Below are 15,712 nucleotides of genomic sequence, written 5' to 3' on the forward strand. Positions count from 1 at the left end.
AGTGTATTATGTTTTATATTAATAATAGTATGCAGACCGAGCAAAGTAGATTAAGCTAGCGACAGCCACTAAGGCAGTTGTTCAGGGCATACCCTCTGGACATCCCTCTCTCTACTTTGACTTCTGTTTATTATGATAAGAGGATCACCCAAACAGATACAGAGGGCCCACAGCTGTTTGTTAAAAGTTTGTTTGTGGACTTTGCTTCCCAGATTGGCAGAAACTGTTTTGATAATGATTTATTGACAGTTATAAAAGATGACCGTGGGATTGGACCTTTGCAAATACATCAAAGAAAGCCATTTGGTTTCCACATCCCACACCTTCCCCCAGGAAGACAACCACAAACATTATAAGGGCGAGAGACCTGACCACGAGGCAACACTTTGGGAAACCTGTGACTGACCCTGCCCACAGACCCACATGTCATGCCTTGTATAAAAGCTGTTCACTTCTGCTGTTCAGAGAGAGACTCCGCTCAGGTGGAGAGCTTCCATGTCAGAGCCTCTCAGGCCAGGCATGTAAAATAAATAAATGTATCCTCTGTGCATCAAGACTGGGTTCTTCACTCAGTACAGTACAGTACAGGACAGTTACAGAGCAGTATATGAAGACAATTATATAGCAGCACACAAAGTCAGTCTTATAGCAGGACACAAAGTCCACAAGTCCTCACACAATCCTCTTGCTTCTATTGCACAGATCCATACGGCACAGTGTCAACTTCCCCACGGGGACAGGAGTTCACCTCCCCACATCGGAGCGGAGCTTTACATTCCATCATCCCCGACACTTCCCAGCTCCGACAACAGGGCCAGGGACTCTGGAGCAGCAATATCATAAGTCTTTTCACAGTCTCCTATATGGCCCTCTTTCAATTTGACCAATACATCAGTACTTATCTCAAAACATGTCTCCACCATGCCTCCACACAACAAGTGCTGATGATTGCTCCATCATCCTCTTATCCCTGTGCACTCTAGTCGTCTCCCCTCTGCACACCAGGGTTCCCGAACTGCATCTCGTTTCCATCTCAATGTCCGACATGCCCTGACCCTCTTGCGCTGCGCTCTCCAACGCTGGTTGGGAGGGGAGGAGGCCCATATGAGGAGCGTCTCTGCCCGGCGTGATGGACCCCAGGCAACGGAGGCAGTGGTACAGCGGCACCAGGTACACCGGACCCTCCCCGCCCAATCCCGGGCCCCAGAGCAGCAGTCAGAGGCACTCAATCCGAGGTGCTGTCCATCTCCAACTCCAGCCGCCGCAGGTGCTACCAGGAGTGGTCAGGGCTAACAACCTCCTCCTGCTCACTCCCGCATGCTCTGCCCAGCCGGGTCTCACCCCTTCCCTTCGCCTCTTATCCCCTGTCTCCTCTCTTCTCTGGTCCTCACTCATCTGGACATACAACTGCTGCTGCTGCTCCTCCTCCTCTTCTCTGCTTCTCCTGATTTACTCTTTGTTCACCTCTACCTGCTAATGTCCAAAAAGCCCCACTAACCATCTCGGATGCCAGAAGACTAGTATGGGTGCATGTGTTCAAAACAACCCAATCAATTAAACACGTGAAAAAATAAATGTGAAAAACAATAATGAGGGTAATTATTTATAGTAAAATATTCCAAATGACGCTTAGAACAGGGGATGTTCCAACTGACTGGAAGACAGCAAATGTCATAACAATCCACAAGAAAGGGGACAAAAAAAGGGGAAATTACAGACCAATCAGTCTCACCTGCATCACCTGTAAAATGTTGGAGAAAATGATTAGACAGAAAATAGAGGAGCATCTTAATGAAAACCATATTCTTGGAGATAGTCAACATGGGTTTAGACGAGGCAGATCATGTCTTACTAATTTATTAGGTAATGTAAGTAGATGGATTATGAACTGGTTAATGAATAGGAAACAGAGGGTGTGTCGATTAGAGGAGTCGCTTCTAACTGGAGTGAGGTTGTTAGTGGAGTTCCACAGGGATCAGTACTAGGGCCTGTGCTTTTTATAATCTATATTAATGATCTAGACTCTGGGATAGTTAGCAAACTTGTCAAATCTGCAGATGATACTAAAATAGGTGGCTCAGCAGATACAATCTTGGCAGCACAGGCTATTCAAAGGGACTTAGATAATATTCAGTTGTGGGCCGATACCTGGCAGATGAAATTCAATGTGGAATTATAAGGTATAGGAACAAGGTATAACATGCAGGTAACAAAAATGTCCACTATAATTACACTATGGGAGGAATAGAACTAGATGAAGTAACGCATGAGAAAGACCTAGGAGTCTATGTGGACTCCTCACTTTCTCCATCCAAACAATGTGGGGAAGCAATAAAAAAGGCCAACAGGATGTTAGGGTATATTGTAAAAAGTGTAGAATTTAAAACAAGGGCAGTAATGTTAAGAATGTACAATGCACTAGTTAGAGCTCATCTGGATACTGTGTACAGTTCTAGGCTCCACACTTCAAGAAAGATATTGCTGCTCTAGAGGCAGTTCAGAGGAGAGCAACCAGACTTATTCCAGGTCCCAGCGGTTAGCTGAATTCACGGGGGTTGCTGACGTTGTTTTGTCCATGGTGCTAGCGGGGCGGTGGGGTGCTGACGGTGTTTTGTCCACAGAGCAATCGGGGGAAGGGGGATCTGAAAATGTTTGGTCTGCAGTGTAGGCTGCAGGGGCAGCAGGGGGGCAAGCACTACAGTTGGGGTGCAGCTGCCCCCCCTTGCCCCCCTGTAGATCCGCCCCTGATGGACACCAAACGAGCATGATGGGTCCTCTCGTTTGTAAACTTTTTTCTTATGTTCTTCTAATAAGTCGCATTTGCGTAATGAAAAAACACAATAAATTAAATAATGGTTTGTTACCTCCTGTGACAATAGCATGTACACTCACCTAAAGGATTATTAGGAACACCTGTTCAATTTCTCATTAATGCAATTATCTAACCAACCAATCACATGGCAGTTGCTTCAATGCATTTAGGGGTGTGGTCCTGGTCAAGACAATCTCCTGAACTCCAAACTGAATGTCTGAATGGGAAAGAAAGGTGATTTAAGCAATTTTGAGCGTGGCATGGTTGTTGGTGCCAGACGGGCCGGTCTGAGTATTTCACAATCTGCTCAGTTACTGGGATTTTCACGCACAACCATTTCTAGGGTTTACAAAGAATGGTGTGAAAAGGGAAAAACATCCAGTATGCGGCAGTCCTGTGGGCGAAAATGACTTGTTGATGCTAGAGGTCAGAGGAGAATGGGCCGACTGATTCAAGCTGATAGAAGAGCAACTTTGACTGAAATAACCACTCGTTACAACCGAGGTATGCAGCAAAGCATTTGTGAAGCCACAACACGTACAACCTTGAGGCGGATGGGCTACAACAGCAGAAGACCCCACCGGGTACCACTCATCTCCACTACAAATAGGAAAAAGAGGCTACAATTTGCACAAGCTCACCAAAATTGGACAGTTGAAGACTGGAAAAATGTTGCCTGGTCTGATGAGTCTCGATTTCTGTTGAGACATTCAGATGGTAGAGTCAGAATTTGGCGTAAACAGAATGAGAACATGGATCCATCATGCCTTGTTACCACTGTGCAGGCTGGTGGTGGTGGTGTAATGGTGTGGGGGATGTTTTCTTGGCACACTTTAGGCCCCTTAGTGCCAATTGGGCATCGTTTAAATGCCACGGCCTACCTGAGAATTGTTTCTGACCATGTCCATCCCTTTATGACCACCATGTACCCATCCTCTGATGGCTACTTCCAGCAGGATAATGCACCATGTCACAAAGGTCGAATCATTTCAAATTGGTTTCTTGAACATGACAATGAGTTCACTGTACTAAACTGGCCCCCACAGTCACCAGATCTCAACCCAATAGAGCATCTTTGGGATGTGGTGGAACGGGAGCTTCGTGCCCTGGATGTGCATCCCACAAATCTCCATCAACTGCAAGATGCTATCCTATCAATATGGGCCAACATTTCTAAAGAATGCTTTCAGCACCTTGTTGAATCAATGCCACGTAGAATTAAGGCAGTTCTGAAGGCGAAAGGGGGTCAAACACAGTATTAGTATGGTGTTCCTAATAATCCTTTAGGTGAGTGTATACAGACCTAGAAAATGGGATTAATCAAACATCAAGGCAGTTGCTAAGAGTTCCTCTCTCCACTCCCTCTTCTGTTTTTCTATGATAAGAGAACAACCCACGGATGAAAAGCCCACAGGTTTCTGCCCGTTTGCTTAGTATCCATTTGTGGATTTCCTGTTCTTCTCTCAAGGCTGAAGATGTTACATTATAGTGATTTATTACCTCATTGTCCATCGTTAAAAGAAAACTGTGAGATTGGGCAGTTTGTATGCCATAACAGGAAGACATCTGCTTCCATGATAACGCCCCTCCCTCTGGAAGAGCAGTCTACACACTTTGCAGAGCTTGCACCTTTTGAAGCTTTTGATTGGAAAACAGTCACAGTACCCTACATAATTTTTCCTTTAAAACTGTACTCATTTCTGCTAAGAATTAAGTTTCACTTTGGGGTTGCCCCTCACATGTGGTTCTTCCAATCTTATTTTCTGGACTTCAAAGACTTCAATTATTTACGGGGCTCTTCACTCCAGTACTACAACAGGTCAACTACAACTAACTGAGAAACAACTACAACTAACTGAGAAATTTAGGCTTGTGCTAAAGGACTTAAGGAGACAGCTTTGAAGCTCTGTGTTTTACGACAGGCCTGTGCTCACCAAAGTACAACAGATAACACATCCATGCTGGAAGGCCCCCCCCAACTGACACATGGCCTGCCATGCCCCGTCTCCAGAGAGACCAGCACCACAGTCCAATTGAAGATTTCTTTTGTGAAACACAGACATTCAAGGTACTTTATATATTCCATAGACCAGGGCAACAAACCCAAATACAAACTACATGCTGCTAACAGAAGTGTTACCCAGCTTAAAGGTGACTTAAAACTAACTTAATGACACTTAAGTAATTCTACCTCAGAACCAGAACATGCTCAAACCATGTTTGGTCTTAAAAGAAAGAGCATTATCTTAAAACAACCACTGGGCCATTTCTATTTCACATACAATGCAACATTAACATTTGGTGAGAGAAGTATTCACACATCTTAATTGATCCTACACTGACACGGGCATCAGACCAGCCCCCCTGGGATTCCAAAAAGACTCAAATTTAACATCACAGAGAAAGAACACCTGGCTGGTTTGGTATCAACTGTAAGGTCATGCTTTGAGGGACTTGAAAATGTAATTGATAGAACTAAAACTTGACAATATAGAGAGTTAGAAACTCTAGGTAACATTTGAACCATTTTCACATTCCTCAAAGCCATCACACCCCAACACACATCCTGTAGGAATCAAGGGACAGGAAAGGCAAAGACTGCTTCGATTCGAATTTCAATTTTATTACCCCAAACCTGACCAACCAGAAGTTGGGAGGAAAGAGATTAGAATCTCTTTGTCTAAAATGTATAAAAACAGAAAGTTAAAACTAGCAATTCGCAGTGGCACAATTTGGAGTGGAACAACCTGGGAGAAGAAACCAAGGAGACAAAATCCAGGAAGACTGAACAGAACCAGAACCAGAACTTCTCCAACAAAACCTTGAAAGCTTTGCAACCGTCCTCAAGTCGGAGCAGTCTGCCAGCCCTCCCCACTATCGATCGTCTGCATAATTGAATCTCAGTAAACCACACAGGTAGTATATTTGGTGTACTAGTCAAGAATTAGGTAAACCTTGTGTATGAGATCTAAATTGTAGGAATGGGCAGCGTAATCATAATACTTGTTTGTTATTTTACATGTTTTGTGTCTCGAGTCAAACCTCGATCTCCTCTTGCTCTTACTTTTAATATTATCCACCCTGCTTGTCTCTGTGCTATCTTTAGAAATACATGTTGTCTATTTACATTTTTAATAAACCTGTATCTGTATAAAACTAAACAGCCTCAAGGTCAATTCATGCAGATCAACCTCACTGATAATCTGAATTGGTATTAGTTAAAAAATTGTGGTAACTTGCGTGTCAACCTGGTCTCGTTTTCAGAAGACTTGACTGCTGTGGGTTGCATGTGGGGGGGGCGGGGGGTCTCTAGATAACAGGACTTTATTCAGCAATTATTATTTCTACGGATATTGATACCAGATAAAACGGAAGCTCTAGTTTAAAGACAATCGAAAGTACTTACTAATAAAACAATAACTGTAATGATAAATTAAAATAATTTGTCCATTGCAACATTTTGGCTGTATCTTATGAGATCAGCATCCTTTCATTTCACTAAACTATTTACACCATCTACTCTGGATCATCGAATCAGCTATTGCCAATCCTACACCCACAAGGACACATTTTCACCTTCAATACCCAGAAATAGCCACTGAAGAGTAAGGAGTCCCTACTCTGGTATAAAAAGCTACACCACACCAGCAAGACAAACATTGTGGTCCCTCAGGCAGCTGGCACCACAACCCCACACTGCCAACTCCTTTACCCAGCACTGCTTGTGATGGGCAGCTCTGCTACATCTGCCATGCAGGTCCAGCTACTGGAGTCTTGTTGTTCCTCAATATAAACCTCACCCAGAGCGCCAACTGCCTGGACTCAGTCCCTCAGAATAATCAGAGGAAAGTCAGGGAAGTCACCCACACAACATCACATGAGCCAAACTTACAACACACATTACTGGGGGCCAATTGAGCTCCATGCATGCCAAAAATCCACAGCTCTTCCTCTGGCCTTGGTCCTGTGGCTGCTCAGTTATTCACATTTCCACATGTCGTGCAACAGATCCTGCAACATGGAATCCCCTGATCAAAACATACCCCCTTTGACAAACTTGCACTTTATGCTTCATCTGCCACACTGCTCAGGGGCAACTGGGCCAATATTCTGTCTCTTACATGTGTGGCTCTGCATGAGTAGATGAGGCTTGAATGACGACCCAGGCACTGACAAATAAACAAACAAAACTCAATTAAATTCCAGACATAGGTCAAACAAAATACTTTCTAATACACACAAGTATACAATGTAAATGAATGTAAAGACATTACCTTTAAAATGTGTGATTTCTTAATTATTGCATTGCATCAAACAGATTAAATTCAATAGCCATGCTACTACGTAACAGTGAGGTCAGCTTTTCATCTACACAGCATAACAAATACACAATGAAAGTACAAAATATTATCAGAAACTGACTTTAACTGATAATATGCACAATATTACTTAGAAACAAAGCTTCTCCATGGTTTAGTAGGAGCAGATGGAGGAAGACTGCAAAAGACAAGCTGAAAGGATGCTCTCTAGGACTTTTCTGTGTACAATTGTGTAATTCTTCAGACCCAGGGATCTCATGACAAGCTCATTCGCATAGTTATCATTAGTTGGAATGAAAATTACAGATCTTGATGCTGATATTCGAGCAACAGCTTCTTGGGCAAGTTTTTGGCATATGCTTCCATCACTTTCTTCATATCTTCAGGTTCACAACTATTGGACTGATGTGCCTTTTTGACGACATATTTCAGCAACTCACTCATTTCATGTTCTGCCTGTTATATGTATGACACTATGTACCTTATTGTATCCATTCACCCAACTATCCTTCGGATAGCACCCCTGTCCAGAACAATCCGCAATAAATGTGGGCACGGTTGATTTTGCATTGCTTGTCCACAGTCCCGTAGAGCTCGTTCAGTCAACTACAACTCGAACGATGAACACCTCCTTGGACAGCTTCTGCTTGGGTGGTCTTGCAGGTCTTTGTGTGTCTCCCCCAGTCGCTGCAGTTTCTCCTGCAGATCCATCGCACAATGGGCCAGATCCTTCCTGCTCTCAGAAGACTCTCGGAAACCTGCAAGGAAAATGAAAAAAAAAAAAAAGTAGAACCCAGTGAAAAATGTAAGTCTTTGAAATACAGAGTATAATATATTTATTTAACATGGCCGACCTGGAAGGCCCCAACATGGAATCTCTCCACCTCAGCGAAGCGTCTCCGAACAACAAAATGTAACAGCCTTTATAGAAAGCATGATGTGGTCCTGTGGGCAGGGTTAGTCACATGCTCCTAAGAAGTGTTGCTTTGGAATGTGTGTAATGGTCTTCCCGGGGGGAGATGTGGGATCTGGAAACCAAATGGCTTCCTTAGATGTACTGCGAGAAGTCCGGCCCCACGGTCCTCATTAACAACTGTCAATCAATCACTATGATGTGACCTCTCCAGCTTGTCTGGAAAAACAATTAAGTCCACAAACAGGCTCTAGACAAACGAGCAGCTGTATGATCCTCTTATCAGAGAGGAATTTCTAACAGACGTTTGTTAGCTTGATAAATCCAATTTGCTCAGTCTGTATACATGCTATTATTTCTAATGCTAGTATTAATATAAAACATTATACAGTTACTACAAAACACTTATCCCGGCTTTTCAGTCCCACCTGTTGGCAATAGAGCAAAGCAGAAAGAAGCCAAAAGAATTGTGTTTGTCAGTTACAATAATTTCTTCCTCCTGAGGGGCAGGTGGTTTAGTGCTGCGTTTTCAGCTCCCATCCATCCCAGTCTGCCACCTACGAGGTGTGCATGCACGTACGGCGAGGTATTGAAATAATCAGGGGATAGGAATGTCCTTTTCTTTACTTGGTCAGGAAAACATTGTTATAACTACACCTTATCGAATATTGAGCTCTCTTATGGAAATTGCAGTGGCCACCTACAATTTCCTGGAGCTTTACAGTGCACCTCAGATTATATTTCATTCTGCCCCAGGTCATAAAGGTCAATCCCCAGTTACTAAATACATAATACATGCATTCTGTTGCTTCTTACAGAATACAAAAGTCACTCTTTAGTTGTCACTTTTTTGTTCAGAAAGTCCTGTTATTTTTCAAATTCAGTTTACATAATTTCTGCATATTAACTTATAAACATTGCACATTCTACAAATCTCTCTCAAGAGAAAGGCAATGGACTTATTCTAACTTCATGGCTCTTATTCTATTAATTTGAATAATTTGACATCTCCACCAAAAGTACATTATAAATTAAACTATCAATACAAGAATATATGCTACTGCAGACGTCATCTGAGCTGTTTCACAATGGATTCCTATAATCTCGGAAACCTTCAGTTATAATATTTTAACTTATGTCTCCATCACTTCGGCGTTGTGGACCTCAACATCGGTCTGTTCAAGATGCCGTGAGGCTGTATTTAAAGCCGCGCCTCCGGCCTACTGTGTCTCAATGGGAACACCAGCGTCTTCTCCATATGCACCTCTGCCACTACGGGTCAAACATCGGTTCCTTCAGGACATGATTCATAATGTGCATATCTGCCATGTGGAATAAATCGGTGATCTGAAGACACATCAGAGATCTTCCTTATAAAAGGCATCTCTATCACATGGACAGTAGTTGACATTCGCACAATCTATAAGGTTTCCAGTATAGGGACAATTAAAAACAATAATAATCTTGGTTCTAGTTTATCACAAATTATTTCAGTATAGCACTCAGCTTTCGTCAGCAGCATCATATCTCCTGTGTTACTGAATCAACTGTTTACTTCCTTTTTTTTCCTTCGTATAACCCCTTTTGACTAGAGCAAATATGCATTATTAATTCATTACAAAGCATTGTCTTTGTTACCACATAGGAGTAGAGAACAGGTTTTCCACACTATTTCAATATACAATAATACAATACACCATTGTAATATTATTCAATGTGTACCACTTACAGTTACATTGAAACATCACATATCATTTCACATTTCAGTCATACCGCACCATTCTTAAGAACATAAGAACATAAGAAAGTTTACAAACGAGAGGAGGCCTTTCGACCCATCATGCTCGTTTGGTGTCCATTAATAACTGAGTGATCCAAGGATCCTATCCAGCCTATTTTTAAATGTTCCCAAATTTTCAGCATCTACCACATTGTTGGGGAGTTTGTTCCAGATTGTGACTACTCTGTGTAAAGAAGTGTCTCCTGTTTTCCAGTTTGAATGCCTTGAAGCCCAATTTCCATTTGTGAAAAGGTTCAGGTCCCTCAATCTCTCAGTAGGACATTCCCTTCAGACCTGGAATAAGTCTGGTTGCTCTCCTCTGAACTGCCTCTAGAGCAGCGATGTCTTTCTTGAAGTGTGGAGCCCAGAACTGTCCACAGTATCCAGATTAGCTCTAACTAGTGCATTGTACAGTCTGAACATCACTGCCCTTGTTCTCAATTCTACAATTTTGACAAATTTCCCTAACATCCTGTTTGCCTTTTTTATTGCTTCCCCACATTGTTTGGATGGAGAAAGTGAGGAGTCCACGTAGACTCCTAGGTCTTTCTCATGCGTTACTTCATCTAGTTCTATTCCTCCCATAGTGTAATTATAGTGGACATTTTTATTACCTGCATGTATTACCTTGCACTTGTCCACATTGAATTTCATCTGCCAGGTGTCGGCCCACAACTGAATATTATTTAAGTCCCTTTGAATAGTCTGGGCTGCCGAGATTGTATCTGCTGAGCCACCTATTTTAGTATCCTCTGCAAATTTGACAAGTTTGCTAACTATCCCAGAGTCCAGATCATTAATATAGATTAGAAAAAGCACAGGCCCTAATACTAATCCCTGTGGAACTCCACTAACAACCTCACTCCAGTTAGAAGCAACTCCTCTAATAAACACCCTCTGTTTCTTATACATCAACCACTTCATAATCCACCTACTTACATTACCCTGAATGCCTACAGCTTCCAATTTGAGGATCAGTCTTTGGTGTGGAACCTTATCAAAAGCTTTCTGAAAATCTAAGCATTCTGTATGTAACAGACCCCAGACAGAGGGCCACATAACAGATAATAATACCTGTAAAACAAGATAAATAATCAGAGACTGGAGACGATTGTTGTAGTGTGCAGATAGCCCTGCTCCAGAATAAGGAACCGGAAACCTTGTCCGCCAACGCAAACCTCCCGCACAACAAGCTAACCCCCTCCAGTGGCGATCGCCGGTCATACACAACCTGAGTACTACACAGTTACATGTTTTCCCAAAAATAAAATAAAGTTATTTTAATAAATACAGCACCCATAAATACACAATGTGACCATACATTTTGTGTGTGTCACACATATCATATCATATGCTTTCACATGATCTACAGATGCAGTTGCATGTTCAAAAAATTCTAATAAATTAGTAAGACATGATCTGCCTCGTCTAAACCCATGTTGACTCCAAGAATATGGTTTTCATTAAGATGCTCCTCTATTTTCTGTCTAATCATTTTCTCCAACATTTTACAGGTGATGCAGGTGAGACTGATTGGTCTGTAACTTCCTGGCTCAGTTTTGTCCCCTTTCTTGTGGATTGGTATGACATTTGCCGTCTTCCAGTCAGTTGGCACATCCCCTGTTCTAAGTGTCATTTGGAATATTTAAGTTAGCGGCCTATAAATAATTTCCCTAATTTCTGTAAGTACTGTTGGAAATATCCCATCTGGCCCAGGTGATTTGTTTGTTTTTAATTCTACTAGTCCCTTTAGTACCTCCTCCTCATTTATCCTGATCTCTCTTAGGGTTTGACTGGACTGATTGTTAACCTGTGGCATGTCATCTGTTTTTTCTTTTGTATAAACCTCTGTGAAATACTCATTTAGAACATTTGCCACATCTTGTTCATTTTCCAAGATACTTCAATTTTTGCCCTTTATCTGTTTCTCTTCCTCCTTTATTGACCGCTTGCTGTTGTAATATTGAAAAAATCTCTTTGCATTGGTTTTAGCTCCAAGAGCTATGTTTCTTTCTATTTCCCTCTTTGCTTTCCTGATCCCTTTCTTAAGGTCTCTTTGCAGCTCAACATATTCTATGTATTTTGTTTCATCTCCATCCCGTTTGTATGCGCTATACAACATTTTCTTCCTCTTTATATTTTTTGGCATACCTCTATTAAACCATTTTGGCCTGTGTTTTTTGGTCCTCAATTTGCTAAGTTTTGGTACAAACTTCTCCTGAGCCTCAAGTAGTATATTCTTAAAATATAACCATCCATTGTCAACTGACTGTGTATCCAGTGTGCTTCAGTCTACCTCTTCTAAGTGCCGCCTCATACCTTCAAGGTTTGCTTTTCTAAAATTGTAGACCATTGTTTTAGACTTGGACCTTGTTTTTTGGAAGAATGCCTCAAAGCTAACCATATTGTGATCACAGTTTGCCATTGGTTCTCTAACTAGTGTCCCTCTGACTCGGTCTTGGTCATTTGAAAAGATCAAGTCAATGCATGCACTCTCCCTGGTTGGGTCCCTGACACATTGGGTTAGAAAGCAATCATTTACCATCTCAAAAGAGAGGGGGCACCCTTAGGTACAGAAGATAGATCTGTAATTTCAGGTTTAATTAACCAAGAAAAATTAAAAAGGTCAGATTTCAGCCGGCCAAACAATCATTCTGATGGTCATCCATTTTAGGAAATACGCAAGTTAATTTGTGATCGTGCCGATAAGGGACTTCTCTCTCAGTTCTTCCATAGCCGAGATTGTCAATGTACTCCATAATCTGTTCTTCTTGCAACACTATTTTGCCATTCATAGACCTGAAACAACATGCATCAATATTATCTGGCTGATGTTGCCAACATCCCGGGCACGACTTCCCACTTCTCACTGCCAGCGAGGCCAGCCTAGAGGGAGCAGCAGCACCGATGCAGTAGTCCAGCGACGCAGAGGGACAGAGTGCAGCAAATACTGCAGAAACTCATTTGACGAGCTCTTCTCCATCGACGTGGTCTCTTGTGACTCATTACGGAGAAAACCGAGTGGAACGACTACAAAGAGAAAAAGTATGTGTAGAAGCCGGACACAAACGACGGGGAGAGAGAGAGAGTCTTGGGTTCCAGCGGTGTCCAGGCTTCATTGGGGTTCACAAAACTGAAAAAAAAAAAAAAAAAACACAAAAAGGGGAAACAAGACAAAACCAGCACACACAAATGTCCACAAAAACGGGTTGCTCCGGGCAGTCAAACGTGGGGTTGTCAACTCTCTCAGTGGTTAGCTCCCCCCTACGGAGGAAGCGAGGTTAAAGAGATGGGGCACAGCTGCCGCTGATGTCACAGTCGCCGCGGTGCTCATAGTCGCAGCCTGTTTGCGAGGGAGCAACAACACAGCTGCGGCACATGAGCACCTAATCAGTGGGCGTCAGCAGCAGCCGTGCCGTGACAGACAGCATCTTCTCACAGTATGCTTGCAGCTGGCTGTTAAAATGGATTGTATTGCGTTTTTGGCTCAAATTGAAGGGCAGCGATACCTGGTATTCATCAAGGTGGAAGCAGTCGCTCTTTGCAGCACCTCTGTCCAATATCTGGTAGACCTCATCTTTGTTGTGCATGGTAATCTCTTCCAGCCTTTTAATAAGTACTCCCCCCTGAGAGCAAAACAGCACAGAGGGGTTAAAAATGTATATAGAGAAAAACAAATACCAAAATATTCAGGTGTTACATAGTAATAAAATCCAAGCTATACATAGCCATGCAAAAACACAAATGTTTCCTTCAACACAGAACATGTATACACTTTAGCATCACATACAAATGCATTGGTTTTCCAAGAACTTGGGTCTTCTTTACAACTACAGATCTAACTAACTGCAGCTTTTTCGTGACATCAGGAGGGACTGAGCTGATCAAACCACTCTTAATTTTAAGTTTCCATCAAGGACACACAGTTCTGTCCCATTGCTGTTCAGCTTCTCAAAGACATGGAGGAATGTGCGAGGAATAAGAAATATAAGAAACATAAGACAGTGTACAATCGAGAGGAGGACATTCGCCCCATCATGCTCATTTGGTGTCCATTAATAACTTAGTGATCAAGGATCCTATCCAGTCTGTTTTTGAATGTTCCCAAATTGTCTCTTCAGCCACATCGCTGGGGAGTTTGTTCAGATTGTGACACCTCTCTGTGTGAAGAAGTGTCTCCTGTTTTCTGTCTTGAATGCCTTGAAGCCCAATTTCCATTTGTGTCCCCGGGTGCGTGTGTCCCTGCTAATCTGGAAAAGCTCCTCTGGTTTGATGTGGTCGATGCCTTCCATGATGTTGAAGACTTGACTCAAGTCCCCACGTAGTCTCCTCTGTTCCAGGGTGAAAAGGTTCAGTTCCTCAGTCTCTCAGTAGGACATTCCCTTCAGACCTGGAATAAGTCTGGTTGCTCTCCTCTGAACTGCCTCTAGAGCAGCGATATCTTTCTTGAAGTGTGGAGCCCAGAACTAATGCCAGCCAGAGGGTCCTAAAGCAGAAAAAGCAAGGATAAGCAAAGGGGCACAGGTGCTAGTTATTGGTTTATTTCATCACAAAGGTTTGCTTGGTTCTTAACACAAGCTAACCATGTTTCAGGAAGGACTGAAACCAATTTACACAAATAACCATCATGCAGGGAATTATTATTATTATTTTATTATTTTTACTTCTTGGCAGATGCCCTTATCCAGGGCGACTTACAACATAAGTGCAAAAATACAGAGAAGTACAAGGCATCAATCATTACAAGTTCAACTTAGCTAAAATATAACAATTCAAAATACATTTTACAGATTCCAATTTACAATTTACACAAGTACAGTAAGAGACTTCCTACATCCTGGATGGTGAAAGCTAAGTGCTGTCAAGATGTAGGGTTACAGACGAGGGCTACGGGAAAGGGAGCAAGGAGGAAAACAATCAAGAACGAGAGGAGCATAATAAGCTGAAGTGCTATCTAGCAGGGATAGAAGACTAATATTACAAGTGCTGTCGGAAGAGATGCGTCTTGAGTAAGCGCCGGAATGAGGTCAAGGACTCGGCTGTTTTGACTTCAGTGGGCAGGTCGTTCTACCACTTAGGGGCCAGGGATGAGAAGGAGCGGCTCTGGAGGAAGGAGAGTGGAGAGGAGGCAGAGTTAGTCTTCTGGCACTGGAGGAGTGCAGTGGTCTGGAGGGGATGTATGGAGAGACGAGTGTCTGAAGGTAGCTTGGTGCAGTGTGGTCGAGACAGCGGTAGGTGAGGGTCAAAGTCTTGAACTGAATGCGTGCCGCTATCGGGAGCCAGTGGAGGGAGTGGAGCAGTGGAGTGAATTGCGAATTGTGGCAGAGAGACACCAGACGAGCCGCAGAGTTCTGGATGAGCTGGAGTGGGCGGGTAGTGGATGCAGGCAGGCCGGCCAGGAGGGAGTTGCAGTAGTCCAGGCGGGAGAGGACCAGTGACTGGACGAGCAGCTGAGTCGAGTAGTCGGTGAGGAAGGGACGGATCCGGCGTATGTTGCTCAGGAAGAATCTACAGGTACGCGTCAGCGTGGTGATGTGCTGGGAGAAGGAGAGTGCAGGATCGAGGGTGACTCCTAGATTTACCTGGGAATTGTTTGTAGGTTTGATAACAAAGAATGTGTAAACCATTGAGAAACTGTAGTAGGAACACATTTGTCAACAAGAATACAAAAACAGGGCCGATTCCCAGAACAATTTATAGAAAATACTTAAATTATAACAACAACGCTGTAGCCTCTGTGACAAAGGCAATGCAGTGGATGGTGTGTTCAGAGAGCACCCTACTGAACCCGAGCACAGAGCTCAGCCAGGCCCTCCTGCGAACGATATGAGTAACTACTTTCAAGACAAGCAGGCAAGGCTGGCCGCGTAAGCAGCAAAGCGAGTACT

This window comes from Amia ocellicauda, chromosome 12 (assembly GCF_036373705.1).
Source record: "Amia ocellicauda isolate fAmiCal2 chromosome 12, fAmiCal2.hap1, whole genome shotgun sequence".
Taxonomy (NCBI): Eukaryota; Metazoa; Chordata; class Actinopteri; order Amiiformes; family Amiidae; genus Amia; species Amia ocellicauda.